Source organism: Leiobunum rupestre, chromosome 5 (genome assembly GCF_980474605.1).
Source record: "Leiobunum rupestre chromosome 5, qqLeiRupe1.1.hap1, whole genome shotgun sequence".
NCBI classification, from domain to species: Eukaryota; Metazoa; Arthropoda; class Arachnida; order Opiliones; family Sclerosomatidae; genus Leiobunum; species Leiobunum rupestre.
The window spans coordinates 19,422,040-19,443,613 of record NC_143388.1 but is presented as its reverse complement, the minus strand read 5'-3'; positions in this window follow the sequence as shown (position 1 = coordinate 19,443,613).

Genomic DNA, 21,574 nt, shown 5'->3' with positions numbered 1-21,574 from the left:
GAAAAATTACGCATGTATTAATAACAAGTTGACAAGCCAAAATATACCTCTCCTCGGAAGAATTGTCCCTAGTGGTATTAATTTCTCGAGATAACCCTTAAAGATATATCTCCGCAATTTAGAGTTATTTGTTAAAAATATTAACCCATTTCTATCCCGCCCGGTATAAAATTTTAATTATAATTAAAATAATTGAGACGAAACGACCAATTTTAATTTATTCAGAATATCATAAGTTAAGTAGTTACAACAGTAAGTTAGACGTACTATAACAATGCACAATTGAATTAAACCCTTTTACAGAACAAGTTTATCAGTTAAATATAATACGAAGCAAATTTTAATGAAAGAAATATCTACAGAGGCTTTTTGGAATTACTCGCTTACGAAATACTTGCCGCATCTTTAACGCTCATTTTATTTCAACACTCGCCCTTGATGAAGATACCGTAGATATCTGGTAGTGGACGACTCGTTCACTTCCTGTTGACGTTGTGACGCATACCACATGAAAAAGACCAATGCCGTCCAATTTCCAATATCATATAATGACTCGCACACCCAAGAAATCATTGACTGCGTTAGAAATCGTAGATATCCAAATATCCACACCAAATGTATTTACAAGAAGCAAAAACCTTACCATCAACAAAGCACAGAGAGCCACTTGACTAACCGCCAGCTTTTAAAGCAATTAACGTTAAATTATCTCCTTTGAATTAACAGAACTATATATAGGTCGTTAAGAAAGTGGACCACCCACAGGGTCTACCCTTTAACCCTCTAATCTCGGCTGACTGCGCTAAAACAAGATTTAACCTTAAAAAATACCAGATTAGGCCTTCATAAATTCATTAATAAAAAAAGACTTTATTACCTATTATGCTTACGATGCCTGTCTTAATTTCAGTGAACCTAAGCAGCTATCGGTGGTTCTGTGGTAGAGCGCTCGACTGCCAAGCCGAATGGTCTGGGTTCGAAACCTGGGTGGCGCATTTGTTTTTAATCAATAGAGAAACGCTAAATTAGAATTTCTTCGATGCAATAATTTCAATTTCAATTCTATTTCAATTAAACCAAAATTTCGTACTCTATTAAATACGCTTCCGATAAAGCTGAAGGTCTAATTTTCAATAAGGCGTAACAAGTGTCGGTGGTTCTGTGGTAGAACGTCCGCCTGTCAATCAGGAGGTCTCGGGTTCAAATCCCGCCCGATGCGATCGCAAATTGATACTAAGACGAATACCGTGTACAACTGGTGGAAACCCTGCCATTGAACGTTGAGAGGTAGCATTACACTCAGCACTCGGTCCGTCCCAAAGTCATTAAGAAGAAGTTGGAGAGAAAACGCCCATATAAACACAACAGACTCAACATGCACATCCATCAGAACACAAACACAACAAATTCAACACTCACAACCTACGCATAAACATTACAAAAACGTAATACACCAAACCGTCACGACGGTGAGCGAAAAAACACCATCCAAACCAAACCGCAGACACACCCACAGACCCACCCACAGACCCACCCACAGACCCACCCACAGACAGACACGGTCGTTGTATAACCTCTCCTAGGGGACTTTGTCCCCTCGGAGAGGTAAAAACCGTTATAGAAATTAGCATGTGTTATAGAGTTTCCTAAGCGTCCCGCTAGGGGATTTTGTAAATATAAATAGAGGCGCGCATTTAATTTGCATTTATTTCGCAACTAGCATTCGACTCGAAGAAAGTACATTTTAAAATTTGGGGAATTACCTTTTTTAATGACCGTTTATTGTTAGGAAATTTTTCTGGCACGATGGAAGTTAACCGAAGAGTAATAGATTATTCAGTCTGTTTTTATTGAATTTAAATTATAGAAAAAGTTCGTGCATTGCAACGAAATACCCAACTGTTCACCAATAAGGTCAAACGTGGTCTCGAATATAAAGGCGAAAATTAAAAAGCTTTTCTCGACAACCCATCTACATCTAAACAAGTCTGATCGAAACAACCCCATTTCAACCCGGTCCATCTAAGCAAGGATATAGTCGTAGAGTTCTCCCGCCCTAAAAATTTCGGGATAAAAATTGAAAGTTTAAAAAATAACTTGTAAGGCGTTACGTTCAAAATAGTAATCGGCCAACCGCGACGAAAGACGGCGTTTGCGTGAAATTAGATTCGGAGTTAAAAGATTGTCTAGAACAGATAACCTATGAAGAAGGATATTAATCATTGAGATGGTTGAAATCCTAGTGGGTATACGAGGTGAAGTACTCGTTTACAAGAATCGTGGACGCGCCTACGAAAAACTATTAAACTTGCAGAATTCCGGCGAAATTTACGACGTCGCCATAAAACTGTATTGAATATTTACGCAGGACTTTTAAACGATGGCCCTCGATCTCAGCACCCGTTTCAACCCAAAAAAAACTTTTACTCAATAGATAAAATCATTGCCAGTTCTTCTCGGAAGTATAGGTATAAATCTATGCTATTCGAATGTAATTTTAAAAATTTAGACCAATTGAACCATGCAGATATCAGTTCTCAACTGACCCGTATTTTCCAATCAATATTAGATAGAATTACGGCCGATAACTTAGGCTACACGCGCGTCAGGGTGGTGGTAATTTCCGACGAGCTGCACGATCCTATAAATTTCCAAATAATGAATATCAATGAGTTGACCACTGAGATAACTTTAACAAGGATTGAAAAGGTAGCGCAGTCCTTTAAGACAATTTATTTAGAATCACCCCTCAGGTTCGATTTGATATTTCTTCAAGATACCCCTATGAAAGGACCCCCTCGCAGCGTTAGAACAAGAAGCTTTGAATATCTAGATCAGTATATCAACCAAGGTAACACATTTATTCCCTTTAGAAATACGGACAATTTATGTTTTACGAGAGCACTCGCGGTGGGAAAAGTTTTGGCCGACTATCAGCATTTGAAAAGTTTAGGACAGGGTGCTAGTTTTAACGAATACCAATTAAAGACAATTAGAAACGGGAAAAAACCCGAACAAGAACTTGAAGCTAAAAAATTACACGCCCTAGCGGGGGTTCCCGAAGGTCCCGTAGAAATAATTGGCATCAACCGATTCCAAAATATTTTACCCGACTACCAAATTATATTAATCTCGGCAGATGATAATTTCGATAAAGTGTTTATTGGGCCCTTCAAAGAAAAACAAATTTTCCTCTTAAAAATTAAAGATCACACGCACGTAGTACGATCTTATTCGGCCATGTTTGGGGCAAAATATTATTGTAAATTTTGTCTAGCCCTTTTATATAAAAACAAAGAAAAAAAGTCACGACTGTGGACCCGAGCTTAAATGTCGCCAGTGTTGCGGCCCTGAATTCCACCCCAGTAAAGAGCAGGCTACCCGTTGTAATGACTGTAATCGGTATTTTGCCGGACCAATTTGTTTCACTAAACACGTAGAGCTAAGGACCTGTCGGGTTTTAAAACGCTGTTTGAATTGCGGCAAAGACTATGAAGATAATCATGATTGCGACAACAAATGCGCTTTTTGCAAAATTGAGCATCCCAAAAACGAGTGTCACGTCCTCCCATTAGAGATAAAATCAAATGAGAAACGGCTATGCTATTTTGATTTTGAGACAATAACGACTGACACTAAAATAAGACCCATTTTAATCATATCAGCAATGCAAGAAGCGCCATTTTCGAGTAATTATGATTACCGGCATTTTCACGGGTTTGATTGCGTTCAAAATTTTTTTTGATTATTTATTAGCATTCCAGGTTACAGTTAATGGCCGCAAAAGAGTTTCGCGGCCTCTCTTTGAAAACGTCATATTAATTAGTTATTTCGGGAGTGGTTTCGATACGCTCCTTATTCTTAACGGTCTATTAAAACGAAAGATTAAACCCGAGATAATTTATAACGGTTCCAAAGCCCTGGGTATGTTTCTCGCTCAATTTAAAATGGCCTTTATCGATAGTTACATGTTCCTACCTACAGCCTTCGAAATTTCTCGAAATCGTTTAGGATTGTCCAAAAGAAAGGTTATTTTTGTTATTCAATCGCTACGGAAGACAATTTAGATTACATCGGTGCCCTCCCCGATAAAGAATTTTTTGGTATCGACAAATTTACGGACGAAGAAATCGTAGAATTTAATAAATGGTATGATTCCCAACGTTACGTCGTTTTTGATCTAAATAAAGTTTTAACCGAATACGCGATCGATGACGTTAAACTTTTACAGAAAGGATTCGATAGTTTTAGAAATTTATTTTTAAAAACTGTCGACTTTGATTTGTTAGGTTCAAGCGCCATAACGTTGCCGGGAGCCGTAACAAATTTATTCCTTAGTACATTTGTCGAACCAAACTCTATTGCAATTGTACCGGGGACAGGTTATAGGAAACGGCATAATATCAAAGCCCTAAAATGGTTAGCTTATTTGGGAAAAAAACTCAACGTGACATTTCAAACGACTCGATCGTTAGGTGGATAACATGTAATTTACCCCTATCGATAAGACGGTTATTGTTCCTCACCCGAAATAATTGCCGAATTTTACGGCTGTCATTACCATAAATGCCCACAGCACACTGACCATCAGGCTTACGATAAACAGTTAAAAGATTATATTTTAAATATTTATCTCAAAACCAGAGACCGCGAAAACTTTTTAAAAAAGGAAAGGCATAATGCGCAGTTTATTAGAATATGGGAACATGAATATGATGAGTTGATACGGGACCCAGATATTGCAAATTTTTGCGATTCCCTACCCTTTACCAAACCGATAGGAGCGTGAGACACCATTCGTGGGGGAAGGGTCAATAACTTGGTAATTTACGCCGAAGCCACTCCCGATCGACCATTAAAGTCGTGGATTTTAATAGCATGTACCCTTCCGTTCAGATGAGTTCCTATAAATATCCAAAATCGAGCCCAGAAATTATAACTTGTAACTTTAATTTTTCCGTTAACGCTTATTTTGGTCTGATTAAAGCTACGGTGCTGAAACCAACCGATTTAAACCTCCCTATTCTCTCAGCTAAAATTAATAGTAAAATTTATGCTATAAATGTGCAGCTGAACAATGTTTCGAATGTACCCATACTAATCGAGAGCGTAGCATAACAGACGGGTGGACGACCCCCGAGTTTTATCTAGTGGTTGAATACGGTTACAAAATTATAACAATTCACGAAGTACACCATTATCAAGAGACATTCGATAAAGACTGTCCGTTATTCGATGACTATATTCGTCTTTTTTATAAAATAAAGGTTCAAAATTCTTCGTACCCAAAAGATAGAACCAAAACTTAAATATTTACGGGACTTTAATGAAATTGACGGGCCAGATTTAAAGTTAGACGATATAACCGATAACCCCGCCTTAAAAGCCATTGGAAAACTTAGTCTAAACAGTCTGTGGGGCAAAAATTCCATTAATTTAAATAGAGGCCAAAGTGTTTTTATTAATTCTTATAAGGAATTAGTCGAAATTTTGGCCGATAAACCAAAGAATTAACGGATTTTAAACTACTAGACGATGATATAGCCTTAGCCACCTTCCGTTTTCGGGAAGACTACGTCCCAACATATCGGAAAGGGTCACCAACGATAGGCGCGTTTGTAGCCAGTTACGGCCGTATTAAATTGTACAAACTAATGGCTCAAATTGGTCCAAATTTAAATTACGTAGATACTGATTATGCATTTCTCTATATGAGTATGATTTAAATATTCCACTAGGGACTACGCTAGGTACATTAGCTGACCAGTATCCCAATGAAAATATAAAAGCCTTTGTTTCCTTGGGATGTAAAGCTTATTTAATTTTATTCGAATCTGAAAAGATTGTCACTAAACTTAAAGGCATTACATTGACTAAAAAAATCAGTCAATTGTAAACTTTGAAGCTCTAAAGGACCTAGCGACGCGTAATCAACATTTGAAATACAGCGTCGAAGTTCCATTTAACGTGAAACGTTTAAAAACGGGGCAACTATTTCAAAAACCCGCTGAAAAACTCGTTGGATTTACATCTAACAAGCGGATCTTTAAAAGCGACGGTACCAGTATCCCTATCGGCTACAAAAATGTTATTAAAATTTAAAACTAATGTATCTATAAAAATAATCAGTGTTTTTCAATAAATTTGGATGTAATTAAAAATATTTTAATTGTTTAAATTGTTTGTGTTTTTCAATAAATTTGAATGTATCTTTAAAAATTGTATCATTTTTAAATATGGGGCCGCTGAATAGTCTCGAAAATGATTAGTTTCTCTTAAGCTGGCGTGTAAAAAGCGAAAGTCTAGATGACGGCTTTACACCCTAAACGGCCGCTCTCCATCCGCCCTGTCTAAGCCCGCAGGATATCTCGGCGCTGGTGGTTTGGCGAGAGGAGAGACAGAGCGAGGCGTTACGTTATTCAACAAACACACATTCCTCACTCTACGAAAAACACTTTTTAGTCAAATATCTCACAACCGTTATACAATTAGAGCATCGGTTTATAACATCCGGGGGATTGTACATTAATGTCCGTGACATCAGGAGGCATAATATTATAGAACAGCTCATGAAAAACGTGATCTGAATATCTCATTTCGGGTTTTTACTCTCTTTAAATAAAACGTATTAAGTGTTGGTAATAAAAATTCGCGAGTGATTTAGTATACACAATAGATTATTATCAAATCGTACAAGAACAAGTAATAAAAATCATAGAACTAAACAGATTTAAAATTTGTTAATAATATCTTATAGCCGTAAGCTACCTGAATTATTAATAAAACATTTTATTAATATTTCTGGTAGAATATGAACTTTCACAAACAAATGCTTAGATATTTTTACAATATTCCACATAGATTTAATTGATATTTTATATCTCACGTTTCAAAAACTTCAAAGCTAGATATTAACCTGCCTTAAGGTTGAAAAACGTCACGAATGTTCAATAACAACCATGTACTTTTAGACTTTGCTTTCCATTACCATTAAAAATGTTCAATGTGCTATTAAATTTCATTGGAATAATTTGAATACAGACACACCGAAAACATAGTTTAAAAGATTAGGTAGTTGTAAAACACAACGAAATTTTTATCTTATTCGCTTTTTATACTAAGAAACGTATTCTTTGCCGCGATATTTTTAAATAAATCTAAAAAAGTCCTTGAAGATTAAGAAACTAGTCTATTTAATAATAGCTAGGCTAAAACCCAAAACGCCACCAAGTCACGGAGCGACTTTTAAATTAAACAGGTATCAAACATTAGTTAAAAAACTTAAGTTGTTGTGGTAGCTAAACATGATTATCTGTGGAATGACCCTAAAGTTTAATTGCCAACAATATTATCGAAAATATCAAATCGATAGGCTGCTAATTTTTTGCATATTTCCTTAAAAATTAACTTGATTAACTGAGTGCTATATTTATAATATTATTTATTATCTATAATAATGTAGTATTTCTGTTATGTAACATTTTTAAATTTAAAGAAGCTCTTATGTAAGAAAATAGTCTTTGGCCATTTATCTAGCTGTACTTTTCCAAAAATATCGTATGTCAAAATTTAAAACTTCATATGGCCGAAATCAACTCTCGGAATAAATTGCAACTCTATTTTAATTCTTATTATAACTGACAATATCGATCAATAATAATTCCCATTGAATCGTATAGGAGTGAAACACTCAATAACTGACCATAAAAATAAAACAACACCTAAAGGCTTTTTAAAAATGGTTAACCAAGTATCCTCTAAATAGCTCTGTATTTGACGGAAATTAGAATGTCATACTTATCGACCTTCCGCAAATTCAATATTTCCTTTCAACCATTTCCATTACCTTTCGGGTAAAAATGTCACTTTTTAAAAATTAAAACACCTGCCGGTTATTTATTCCCGCCCATTCTTCTATGAAGCATGACACAATTAAATACCATGTCATATCTAAGTTATATATTTGCTGTTAAAATAATAATAGTAGGCGTTAAAAGGGTGAATAATAATACTCTAATTATAACAGAAAGTGCAACTGTTAATGTTTTCAATAACAAGTTACGGCTTTTTGACTCTTTGGCCCGAGTTTTATTCTGAAGACTAAGTATTATCTTTAAATTTGTCAGCTTCTTGCCCCTTTTTATTATTTTACTGCATTATAGTCCATAGGTGGTTTTTATTAACAACCATTATACTAAAAAATGTTAGGCTTAGCTTTTAATTTTGGCTAGTCATCGTGGCGCGTGTGAGTCATCATTATAGTAAGTGGTTTTTATACTAAATATGGGGACATTTCGTTGGCGGAAAGGTCAAGTATTTCAAAAATTAATGCTTATTAATTAAGTTATTCTCATTAATGCAGTCGTTACAATCAGGGTAGCGTGTGCTGCCACTAAGTTCTTAATTTACCCCTAGTGGTGAAAAATGGCAATACTATAATGGTCTTTAATAATAATCGATCCACGAACGTTTATAATAATTCAATTTTTATAGTGCTGAAAAACTAAATAGAATCTGTAAATATCACTATAAGCCCATGTCTGCTTATGATAGGCTTATGCTACGATAGAATGTTTCGTAAGTCTTTATGATTGTCACCACTATTTTACTCCCATATAATAAAATAATTAGTCATTTTAAAGGTTCAATACAAATATTTTTAGTATAGTTCTTAATACTATAATTTGTATACACGATATTATTAATAAACTACGTTAACGCAAAATTATAAAGAATCGTTCGACATGTTCGACTGCTATTTTAAAAGGTTAAATGTGGTCGTAAATGTTACATAGTTTTTTATGCAATGTAACTTTAACACGAATAATAATAACCGTTGAAAATTTCATATAGGGGCGACTTGTTTAACTAACGGTTTTAGGTAACCCGAATCCATAGATACCAGCCTAGCATGTTAAACTTTTTATAATCAATCTTTATGGAAATATCCTTAAGCGACGAAAATTCAGAGCTGCAAACGTTGTTAATTATACCTAATTAATATGATTAATTCAAACCGTCATTGATCTATTAAAATGATGAACGGTTATTGAAATATCCATTACAAAGTCAAGTAATTTACCTTACAAACTTTACCCTTACTATTAAAGACTTATTACGTTTATTATTTAAATTTCATGAGCGCGAACCGACCTTGTTTAATTTATTTAAATATTTCGTATAGTGGCAATGTGTTCAATATACATAAGTTCTTAATACTATAATTTGTATAAATGCATTATATTTACACGGATTTATAAAGAATCGTTAATAGCAAATAATAACAAAAGTCTGGTACTCCACCTTAAAGTTTTGGCTAATCCTAAGAGGTAATATTAAATTGTACGCGTTAACTGATATTTTGAAGAAAATGTATACGAATTTTGTACGTAAAGACATTGTTTACTGTCAAACATTTATAAGGCCAGAGCTGCAAACGTTGTTAATAATACCTGACGTACCAAGCTTATTCTTAATATAGGGACAACTTGTTTCATTTGAACTTAAAATGACGATGCCGAAACAAATTTTCTGTTTTTGAAATCCGTTATAAAGATGGTCACCAAAACGTATAGTACGCACTCCCTACAAACTTTACCCTGAACAAATATTCTCGCAAAATAACCTTGAATACACAGTTTACAATTCATAAATTTTAGTTTCCTAAGGCTTATTATTCACGATGGCCAGGCTACCTACAAACTTTACCCCGTAATGTGTAAAACAATGTTTCCCGCGCGTCCTTATTAAAGGTTAAGTACCGGTAATATAAAATTAATACATTATGCATTTAAAATGTAATAATAATAATCTGCTAATACCAAAGGCCCAAGTCATCTAGCCTTAGGTACGTGAGCCTGGTTGCAATTGCTTAAAGATGGCGCGAATGCGCAACAATCTTCAGCCAAAATAATGTACAATTCAAGGTATCTCAATTCCCTCGCAATAAGTTAGACCCCCACCCAAAAAGTGTTACTAGTCGTTTGCCTTTGAACGTAGATTGTAGTGATGCTTAGGGGGGGTCTACAGCGCTCTCGCCCGTTCTACGCCGTCTCTTCCACTTGGGACGAGAGAGGGTTTCCATCTTCTCGTCCGGCGTTTCCGCCACCCTACCGGTTTCGTCACACGGAGGGTCATCTCCTTGCCTCGGCGGGGTGAAAGTTTTCAGCTGGGACACGTGCGTTACTCCGATGAAATCACCGGAGTTCGGGTCCCCCAGCCGATAGGTCAAAGGAGTAGTCCTTTCCTGCACTACAAACGGCCCCTCAAACTTATCTCCCAACGAAGCCGTGATACCACGACTTCTAGATGAAATTTGCGCAATACGAGGTCTCCACATTTGTAGAAAACAGCTCGATGACGCTTGTCGTAGTGCAGTTTTACATGAGCTTCGAATCCTGTAAAATCAAGCGTGCATTATCGATTGCATCATGTAGCCTAATTTTCAGTTTCTCGGCGTACGTGCCTGCGCTTTGATTGCCGGAAGTATGTCCTGGTATTAACTCCCAATACAGGGGTGCGCTAAGCTCTCGGCCTAAGTTCAAAGTGGCGGGCGAATACCCTGTTGCTTTGCTCTCACCTGAACGCAAAGCAAAGACTAAATCTGGGAGACGGGCTTCCCAATCCTTATGTCGTTCGTCATAAGAAATTATCCTTGGCTTTATAGTTCTATTCATCCGCTCAGTCAGATTTGCCTGAGCGTGATAAGGGGCCGTCGTCTTAGGGCGTATGCCGAAATCCGAACAAGGCCTTTTGAACTTTTTACTAGAAAATACGGATGTATTATCAGTTATCACCTGTCGTGGGAATCCATATCGACAGAAAACTTCATACATCTTCTCCCATATTTTCTCAGTAGTTTTTTCCTAAGCGGGTAGAGTTCTGCCCACATTGTTAAATGATCTACTATGACGAGTAGGTACTGATTTCCCTTGGCACTTCAAGTGTAGGGACCCATTATATAAGCGGTTACCAATTCAAAAACCCTTTCACTGGGTATTCTAGAAAGTAATCCGGGGGTTAACTGCTGGGATGGCTTACTTTTCGGACACAACCCGCAACCCCTCACATTCTTGCTAACGTACCGCTTCATCATCGACCACGTGACTCTGATTTTCAAACGTTTAAACGTCTTGCAAACCCCCTGGTGGCCGGCAAGCGCATCGTCATGAAAATACTTAATGAATGGTACTCTAAGTCTCTTAGGTACCACCACTTTCCAAGCATTTTCAAGCCCATCTTCATCCGCCTCATCCCAAGGAGCGAAATACCTAAACAATAGGCAATATTTGTCCATTATATACTATCTAGTACTGTCCCTGTTTCCAATGCCGTATTCGGACTTTCAGAGCTTCTAACCCGCTCTAACTCATCGATAATCCTCGCTTACCCTAGATCAGTAACTTGCGAACTTATGATGGCTTTCCTGTCGAAAGGAAGCCCCCACTCCTTGGAAGAGTTTTCCACTGAAACCGCCAATGTCTTCAACGCTGCAGGAGTTCCCACGGCGCCGGGACTCTCGTTGTCTACCTGACAATAATTTACCCTTTCGCCTTCCTCTTCGGAATCGAAGGGAACGACGCGCTGGGGTACGGGTCCGATTGACCACCCTCCCCCGCTCATTCTTAGGTCTATTTTTTCCGCCCCAATAAAACCTCTACCCAAGATAACAGGGGGGCTCAGACCTGGAACTACAAGAAAGCGCTGGCGGCGAATGCCGCCGGCCCACTTTATGGTAAGCCTGATACTGTGCAACGGCCAAATCTAACTCAAGTGCTATTTTCGCTCATTTTCCTCCCTTTTTTCTCAAAAATTGGGCTAAAATTATCACCCAAGAAAGAGACGTATAAACCAAAGTCACAAGCCTAGAAACGAATGTTCCAAAGCTAGGAACCGTAACAGTGGGGGATGTTTCCCGCTTAATGTTCCGTCAGCACACCGGTTGACCAAGGGAGTTCAATTCTGAGTATTCAGAAGCTCTCCCTCGGTATCGGCTTTCCAAACGTCAGAATTTCGCCGAGACTCAATCCCTTTCCTGGATGTACATCCATTTAATTGGAAGGCCTCCCTCGTCAGTTTCCCTGCTCGGGACATTAACGTTTGATATGTTGGGGTTTCCAACTACCATAACAAAATAAATTCTGACGTACCTGCCTAAAACTTTCCACAGGATTCTGCTGGAAAGTTTCCTGCATTGTTTGAGGGACGATGGCCGCGCTCGACCAATTAGCAGACTGCCTCTGAATCCTATAATGCCAATAACGATCCAAAGCAGCACCCAGAGATACCAGGCTAGAATTAGCCGGCACTCCGGTGGCTGCTTAACTCACCGCGCCACTAGTAACAGGAAGCGCTCGCCCAATCTGTACTAAAGTTCCCCCGTAGGCCAGAGTTGGCTCTAGGAATTCTAAAGCGGTGGGCGGGGGGCGATAAATGGCTTGCGCGAGAAGGTCAGATTGAATAATCTTGGCCTCCTGCGACAACTCTTTCAAGGTGGCGAATGCGTTTCCCTTTAAGTGATGACGGTATGTCGGGTGACATTGCCGTAACACTCGAGCTACCTCATCAGCCTCGGTGGAGTTTCCCCCAATCCGACGGTAGTATTCAGCTACACAGTGAATATACTGAGTCAGGGGTTCATCGGCACCTTGAGTTCGGATATCCAACTCAATTTGGATACGCCTGGCATAATCGGTGGCTAGATATTCGTGGCGAAATGCCTGACGAAAACACTCCTTGGAACGACTACCAAAGTGCAGTGGGTCCCCGCATGCATGACGATGGTATCTGCAAGATGATATCCCCTTCGCTGTACCACGTAACCGCCTCATACCGGTCGAGAGCCTCCAGTAACTTTCGTCGGCCGGACCCATGTAGATCGGCGCTTCTACATTTAACTTTACCCATTAGAAATGGGCAACGCGTGCTCCCGCATAACGGCTGGTCGCATAACCGTCCAAGGCCTCGCGCAAAGCACGAGCCATGACTTGCGCCATATCCTCCTGGGCTGGGTTTCCAGCACCAGTACCCACTTAATTTCCCAAAACCATTCTGGACCGGGTTTTAATGCTTAAAACTTTACCCCGACTCTAAAATCCTTAGATCCGCCTAACCCCAAAACCCCTCCGGAAACCCCACTGGGAAACAAAGGTACCCCAATACACTATATTAAAAAATACACTAACACTAAATATTTAACTAGCCCATAACCCAAAAATTACACTAAAAATTTAAAATAAACGAAACTCTCGTACATTCAACAACTCAAGCCTGGAAATTGTCGGCTTATGTCTAAACCATGTACGAGAGTCAAACTGTAAAATACCCTTTATTAATTATATATATATATATATATATATATATATATATATATATATATATATATATATATATATATATATATATAACCAAGAGAGATAATCCATTGTCCCGACGTCCCTTATATGGCGGGCCCCTCGGATGACGCTACCGGTCTCCAACCTAATTGGCTCTGAGAAGAAAGCCCGCCAAGAAATATTTGCGGACTCACTGTGGTGCAATAGTAAGCGTCACCGGTGACTTAATTTACCCCGCTCTTAACCCATCGGGTCCGAGGTCGCCACTTTCGGAGAATTCCGTAGGTGGAGGATGAGTCATCCCTACCTTCAGAGCAGCGATGGCCCAAAACAACGAGACATCTCTCAGAAGTAAAGGGAAAGCTGTTAGGGACAAAGCCTACATTTGCGGATGCAAATGCGGCCTTTACAAATTTCACGGTTAATTTAACGGCAAAATTTGATATATGTTCATATGACAATTAATTTAAAGGTGAAATTACCGATCGTTTACGGTAATTTCTTGGAGTATACATTGCAAAGGCTTAAAATTTTACTCTTTAATATTGAATGATGCCATTAGTAGTAGGATTTTACCATTTCTACCGCAAATTGGAGCCGTTGGAGCCGGTTGGAGCCCATTGGAGCCCAAACTTTTTGTAGATTACCTATACGAGGCTGATATAAGATAATGTTTATCGGTACTTAGAGGACAGATAACTTAAGCAATGGTGGTTATTGAAACTAGAAGTAAACACGTACGATTTGGGAGATCGACAGTTTACGTCATCCCGTCTAAAGATAGAGTAAATTATACATTTCGTCAGTCTTGTTTGTTTACACAGCGAATAAAATGTGTGTACGAACCTCTACTGAAACTAAAACCAGAACGTTTGGGAAAGTCCAGTGTGTAAGCCTTTAGAACACGTGACTGGTATTTCCAAGTAAACATTTTGAAATTTTCGCGTTGAGTGGTGAAAAAACTAATACGTCATAAGGTCAAACTGCGACTGAAAGTATTAAAGGTCGAAATATTCACGGTATAAAAGCCGCTGAATCCCAAAAAGAGCTATATTTTCTCGGAGCTCTCTCTGCATCCACAACCGGACGCTGATTTATAACGACAGTAATAAATGTGAGTACTATATATAAATTTTTAAACAACTTATTAATTTTTGTGAATGCTCTTAAGCCTTGGTCATTTTTTAAAACTAAAACTTGGGTTACTCTATAGGAACAACACAAATATTTTTGAAATTTCCGCGAGCAAGTCGATCATCGTCACTCCAGTCTGTAAAATTAGACTAGGATTTACAGATGGAACGTCCAGCATCGATCTAACCGAGGATGAGTACTACCAGCTCTATCGTATGAAGGACGAAATCACGATGTATTTTCAAAACGACGATGCCATCCCCATCTCGTTATTTTTCAAAGGGTCGATTCATAAGCGTCTGGAAGTCAAAACTTATCAAGACCGCAACACGTTAAATATTCGCGAAATGTCTTCCGGCAACGGTAAAAACTATGGGATGTTATTTCCTACTAAAAATGGGTTTGCCATTGGATCTGTTTTGTGGGAAAGACTTTTGGAAAAACATGAACATGTCGTGATATTGCTAAACGAGAGTAAACGTGTTTACCAAGCGATTAAGGAGACTGTTGTTCAACAGCTCACCACGTATATTAAAAATTCGTGTAATGAGTGTCGTATAGATCATCCGTCGCAATTACCACATGAATGTCTCTTACACGATTGGAAGGAACGTGTGGACATGAACATTTCAAGTGCCATCAGTAATTTAAATATCCAGTCAATAACGGAAGTTTTCAATAATTCATCATTTTTAAGTTTTGAATTTTGTAAGCAAATCGTTACCATAATTGTTTGTACTTCTAAACAGTATTTGTAATTAAATAAAATTTTGAATTTTATGATATAAAAATTTCCCAAAATCTTTCCTACATATCTAATCTATAGATAAGTAATCAACAAAATTAATAATGCAACAATCGGAAACGATCTCTGCGATAAATACAAATAATTATCTATATCAAAAGTGATATCTTCTGATACAAAGTAGAAGTGGGAAATAAATCGGCGATTGTAGATTGGGTTTTTTCTTAATTGATATTCGGCTAAAGGAATTTGTCGTCGGGTTGTGAAGAAGATAATCCGTCACAAACAATACAAGAATGTCTCCTAAAACGTAAGCTGACTGTCCAATCGATGAAAAAGATCGTGAGTAATAAACACGAACTTTTCACGGTGAGACAGTCAACCCACGCGACGATAAGAGATTTATCATCGATGGGGTTTCTACACTCGCTCACGGGCACTACAAAATTTCCAACGGGGAAATATAAAATGTTGTAAATATTTAAATTGTTTTTCAAATAACTGATTTTTAAATGTATTTCCTTTTTATAATTTTCAAAATATTTCCAAGCTGACATAAAAGGTAGGGAAAAGGAGGAGAGTCCACCGCGCTCTCCGCGCCGCACCCGGGGTAACGCACCGTGCCCGGGGTAACGCGTCTGGGGTAATCCGCGATACGCGCCGCCACCGCTGCCTCCGCATAAATAAAACCAGGGAAATAAGGAAAAAACTTTAATGAATATCTCTTGTACATAAATTCCGTTATCATTTTATAATTGACATTCTTATCTTTTTTAAATTTTGAAAGAATATTATACATTTTTATACCTCTACATCTATACAAGGCGAATAAGACGCAGTATCCGCCGCATGTCTTGCTACAATGTCCTTGCAACTGTTTAGAGTTGAAAGTGACGGTTAAACTATTTCTTACAACAAAATCATTAAATTTAAACATTTCGGGAGGATATCCGAAACTGTCCAGAAATTCGGTATTCCTATGACATGAAAAGTATACAACGGTCCAATGCTCGCCGTTTGTATTAGATAACCCCGTATTCACAATGTAAAACGAGGGAAACGTTTTTATGTGTTTGGGAAGGTTGACCGCGGCGAATACTCCTCGAAACAATCCCTTGGTGTGCGGGTCTTTTTCCATTATTTTGGTTAACTGTTCCGAGTCCATTTCATCAATTGCTATAATCGTAGATTTCGTTTCGGTTTTTATCTATTTCAATTAAATTTTGAAATTTGGCGTAGTATAGAACGCTAACAGTCTTCGGTAAGTCCTTGGCGAACTTTAATTCTAATCGTAAGTTTCCGTTCTTTATCAACTGGAACTGCGAGTTGGAGCTGATGAGTTCGGCACTCAAGTCAAATATGAATATACAGTTTCCATTAGGAAATTCCTCGCGAGTTATAAAGTTGCCTTCGTCAAGGAGCCATTGCGAAGTCTGGGTGAAAAGATTCGTGTACGATCTCATATACTGATTTTCTCAAAAGTTGGGGGTCAAAGCTTTATGAGGAATACTTGTCCCGTCTAAGCGCTATATGATTTAAATCAAAGTGTTGAAAATTGAAAGGCGTCTTCGTGTAATAGCCGAGATAAGAATTTTGTTCCACGAGTGCGAAAAGGACTCGTTTAGGTAATTGACCCATGAACAAATTATCTCGAACGCAAATTTTAGTTCCACGATTTATAGAGAAAGAGTTGCATTCGGTTCAAGTTATGGGGTATTTAATTGTAGAAAGTTCCAAACATTTTGCGCGGGAAATTAAAATTTCGGGAGTCAACTTTACTTTCCTGATATACAGGGACGCCAACTCGTATTGCACTTTCCATTTGACGCCGTCAAAAGCGTGAATACAAAATTCGTTGGGACTTTTAATACATTTGAACTTTAAGTCAATCATGTTAGGGATGAAACGCGACTGTTGACACAAGTCCGCGTGAACCGTTCCCATCAAATCGATCGTTCCTTGTCTAGCAAAATTCGTTCTTTTCTGAAATCCTTCGTTTTCCGTTGGAGTGTCGAATTTCCCGGCAGTATCTTTGTAAAACAACGCGGCCGTCAGGTAACTCGTTTTTGCCGGTCTCCCAAATGTGACGGCAGTTTGAAACATGGCCTTGTACGGGTAATTCTGCGGTGATGGCGTTACCGACCTGTCTCCCAATGACACGTGCACTTCGCTAAAAAGACTGGCGTGAAACAGATTTACGGGCGCTACCTAGTCAGCTGGCGTGACGATTGATTTGCGGTCGGCCGAATATAACGCTGCCGCCGGGATAGTCTTGCCATCCGCCGGGTCGACGAGTTGAACTTGTAGATGGAGTAACGTTTTTGACATGTCAATATACGTTTCGGAGTTTCCGGCCACGTTGAACGTAATTGTTGAATTTTCGTTAATGTTAGAGATGTGGCTGTACTCGACCCATTCACCACTTACGATGCTGGCGTTAGTGAGCGGGACGCTAAAAAGCTCCAATTCGGAACTCACCGACGCTCGCGAATTGGGGTGGTTTTTTGTCATTTTATATTAAGAGAAAATATCGGAGGTTTGAACAAACGACGTTCGCTTCTTCCTGCTCGAGACTGAACTGATTATCCTTTTTCGTTTACGATTCGTTTTATTCCCGTTTCCGGACATTTTCTGTTTCACCACGTCATTCAATTCCAAAATGGTTTCCTTCCCCACCGTCGTGCCGTGGCTTTTAAGCGAGTCCTTAATCGGTATACCACTGGCGACGTCCGCCGCAACTCGAGCCCCGGTTTTCAAAAACTTTTTTCCCAAGAAAATGGCGCCCTTTTTCAAAATCGGGATAGCTTGTCGAAAGGCGGAGGCAATGAAATTTCCAAGACTGAAGCCTCGCTGAACTGATAATGTTCAATCTGGCTTAAAAAATGCCGGTCGTAGTCCAACTGATTGATCGGTGAAGAGTGTTGATAGTTCATGATGCGTTTCGTATAATGTTCGCGATAGGAATGAAGAGTGTACGTTTCCCGTACGCTTTATTTATAAGGTTGTCCACATTCTGCGAGGTCTAAAGTGGAGGGTTACGTGAACCTTTCCTCTTTCAAACATGACGGGGACTCCCATTTCGCGCATAACGTTAATTTCGATAGATTGAAACGTATTGGCCGAAACCGGCAGGTAGTGAGGTCGGGAAAATTCCTTGTCCACCGTGTCACCGTCCCTCCCTTGTACTCTCGCTATTCGGAGCAAAGGCACGTGTACGTCTCCTACAACCCTGCTTTCCACAATATCAGAATATACGAATAGAGAATGAAGACCGGCGTCTAAATCAACTGGGTACGTTGCCGTTTTGATCTGAGCGAAGCTAGTAGTTTTCGTTGCATCTTTGGAAAATCCCAACATGACCGCCAGGATAGCCGGTATAGTTAACGTGTAATTCGTTTTAACGAAAACCTCCACGCGACGAATTCTACCGATATATCTAAACGTGTATTTCGCTTCCACAGGCGTGTCAGGATCGAAAATATCATCTTCGGCTGTCACGTTATTTTTCAGTATTGTCACGTTGGCGATATCGTCTTCGTCGTAATTGAATGTTCCAAAAGGTCCTCGATATTTCCGTAGTAGCCAGCCGGCAGTTCTATCATTTTAAAGTAACCACTACTAACCATAGATTTTACGTGGCTAGTTAAAGTCAACGCGCACGACACTGGCATATTGTTCCAAGTATGAGGATAGCTAATCTCCGCCAAAGCCACCTCGTAGGGTCCCTGCAGTTTCACCGATTCTGGTAAGTATGTTCAGAATTTACTGGTCGTATTATTTGGAAAATAACTCATTGACGAGTCCGAAGGTAATGTAATGTAAAAACTCATATTAAATCAATTTCTCGCACCCAGCTGTCGAACGATGGCGGATATCCTTTCCAGCGAACCAACTTCTCTACACTTCCGTCTGCTTTTCGTCGCGTACGTAACACTTTCTCAATTTTGAAAGTACTATTTTTTAGGTCTTTCCCCACTTTCTGTAGTTGCTCTCGGTAGAAAAACCCCGTAATGACCTCGTTGTCCAAGGCGCGTATCTTATATACCGGAGGGCTGTGGGGTAGCCTTTCGGATATTTTAAAAAGTTCTTCAGACCACGTGGGAAAGTATCCCTTCTCAAAGATGTCTTTGCGCGCACTTATCCGAACTACATCATCAACATCGAAAGCGTACGAGCCTGGTGGCGTAAAATCCACGTCGCCATATAGGTTTTCCCAAACACGTTTCGAAATGGCCGACGTGACTTCAACGGGTTTGCACTTGATCGATCGGTGATAGCTATTGTTATATGCCTTGACCATTTCTTTAAAAACATCGATATATTTAAAAGTATTATTTTCCGCAAAGTACCGATACATCCGGGTCTTTAATGTGCGGTTGAACCGTTCGATTACCGTCGCTTTCAGTTCAGAGTCGGGGGCGAAAAATCCGATTCCTCTTCGTTTTAACTCTCCTTGTATCTCCTTGCAAACAAACTCATTCCCGTGGTCACTTTGGACGCGTTTTGGGGAACGACCCGATTCCAAAATAGTTTTAAAAGCTTTAAGCATGGTTGGACCTTTCTTGTCTTTAGTAGCGACAACGAACGCGTACTTGCTAAAAACGTCGAGGCAACTTAGTAAGTAACGAAACCCTTTATTATGACGAGTGAGACTTTTTAAATCAGCCAAGTCTATCTGCCACTGTTCATTGATTCCGTAAACTATAGTCTTATTTCTTTTAAAGCGTTTCAGAGCTTACTTGTGAAGAGTATACGTATCTTCAGATTGTAAGAAATCCCTTATCTCTTTCAGAAAGACCTTCAGACCTTTTTCTTTCGCCGCTCGATATAACCCGTTAACGCTACCGTACGAGCCCGGGTCCGACACTTTATTATAAATTTCTTTTAGTTTATTCATTGTACGAACCATTTCTTGAACTTTGGTAATACCATAAAACAAAATCACTGACTTCTATAAGTATAATTATGAACACGATTAAAACTGCGGTTAAGATCTTTGGCGATTTTAAGAATGACTCGATTAATCTCGCTATGACCCCCATAGAGATAACTTCAACGTCACCACCTTCCATCTTAAAGAACTATTAATAAATGACACGAAAGTAAGATTGAATAGTATTTTTATTAAGAAAAGAAAAGTTTTACCAAGAGATCCAATTAGAAAAACCCCGACCGTTCATTGTTTGGCAAGCGTCGGTGTAACTAGAGTCGTCATCCTCCTCCTTATATTCTCTTTTGTCAGGGGGAACGATATCGCGTTTGCGAACTTTAATTAGCGTTCTAGGTACATTAGCTTTATACAAAATTTCATAAAATTGCTTTCCACCAGTAACGGGAGTTTTTCGTTTAGTTTTTGACACCGTATATGATAAAAGATCGACAATATTCGAACCGATAATTTTACGTTTGTTATATATTAATTCACCAGCGTCCGTCCACTTGAATTTCCCAGATAGTTCTATCCATTTGTACAAGCTCAAACACTCATTTATCATATAGGTTGGTACGGCAGAGGCAATTTCGGCGCTCCAGTTATATGGCTTAGACGGTTTTTCCACCTTTTTCTTGGCTTTTTTATGGATTACTCTCGAAAGCACGTGATTATATCGATTGAGTTTTTCAGTATTGTTTAAATTGGAATCCTCGAGTATGGTTTTAAGTTTATCGTCTTTTTCTAATTCTAGGGTAGCGTCCACTTTTAAATCACTATTTGCATTGAGATTTAGTCTTTGGTACTAATAAAACTTTTTAGCCATTTTTTTTATTTAATTGCTTTACTAATGGCAGCACCGGCTACGGAACTAATAATCGAGAGTAAGGGTCCGAGTAGTATCGGGAGAAAGCCACCCTTTTGAATTAGAATTTTTCTTCTTTTTGAAAGCTGAATATTCTGGGAAACACGGCGTATCGAATTTCGGTGTTTCTTCAATCGTTTCTTCTGCTCGTCTGTGAGGGAAAAATTGCCCCGCAAGATATTTATACAACACTCAACTATCGCTTTTATCGCATCCTTGTTCGAGAATTTAATGGCGGCATTCCGTTGGCAACCGTTACAAGATCTCAAATATTTCAAAAAGTCTAAGTGCTCGTGCACTCTCTTCGGCGGAGCCATGTAGCTAACCGGAAGGCCTTCACTAGGGTACAGTTATTCTTATCTCGATGATAAATACAACCTCTTGGGGTTTCGCACGCGATTGTTACTAGACGGGGACAACCCGAGTCTTCGGCGTTAACAACCTCGGTTTCCAAAAACCTAGATAAAATTATAGATTTTTCCAAACCCTTGGTCACAAAATTGCTAGCTTTTTGTTTAATTTCGAGAGCAATTTCTCGCGCCAATTCAAACGGATGATCTTCTTCG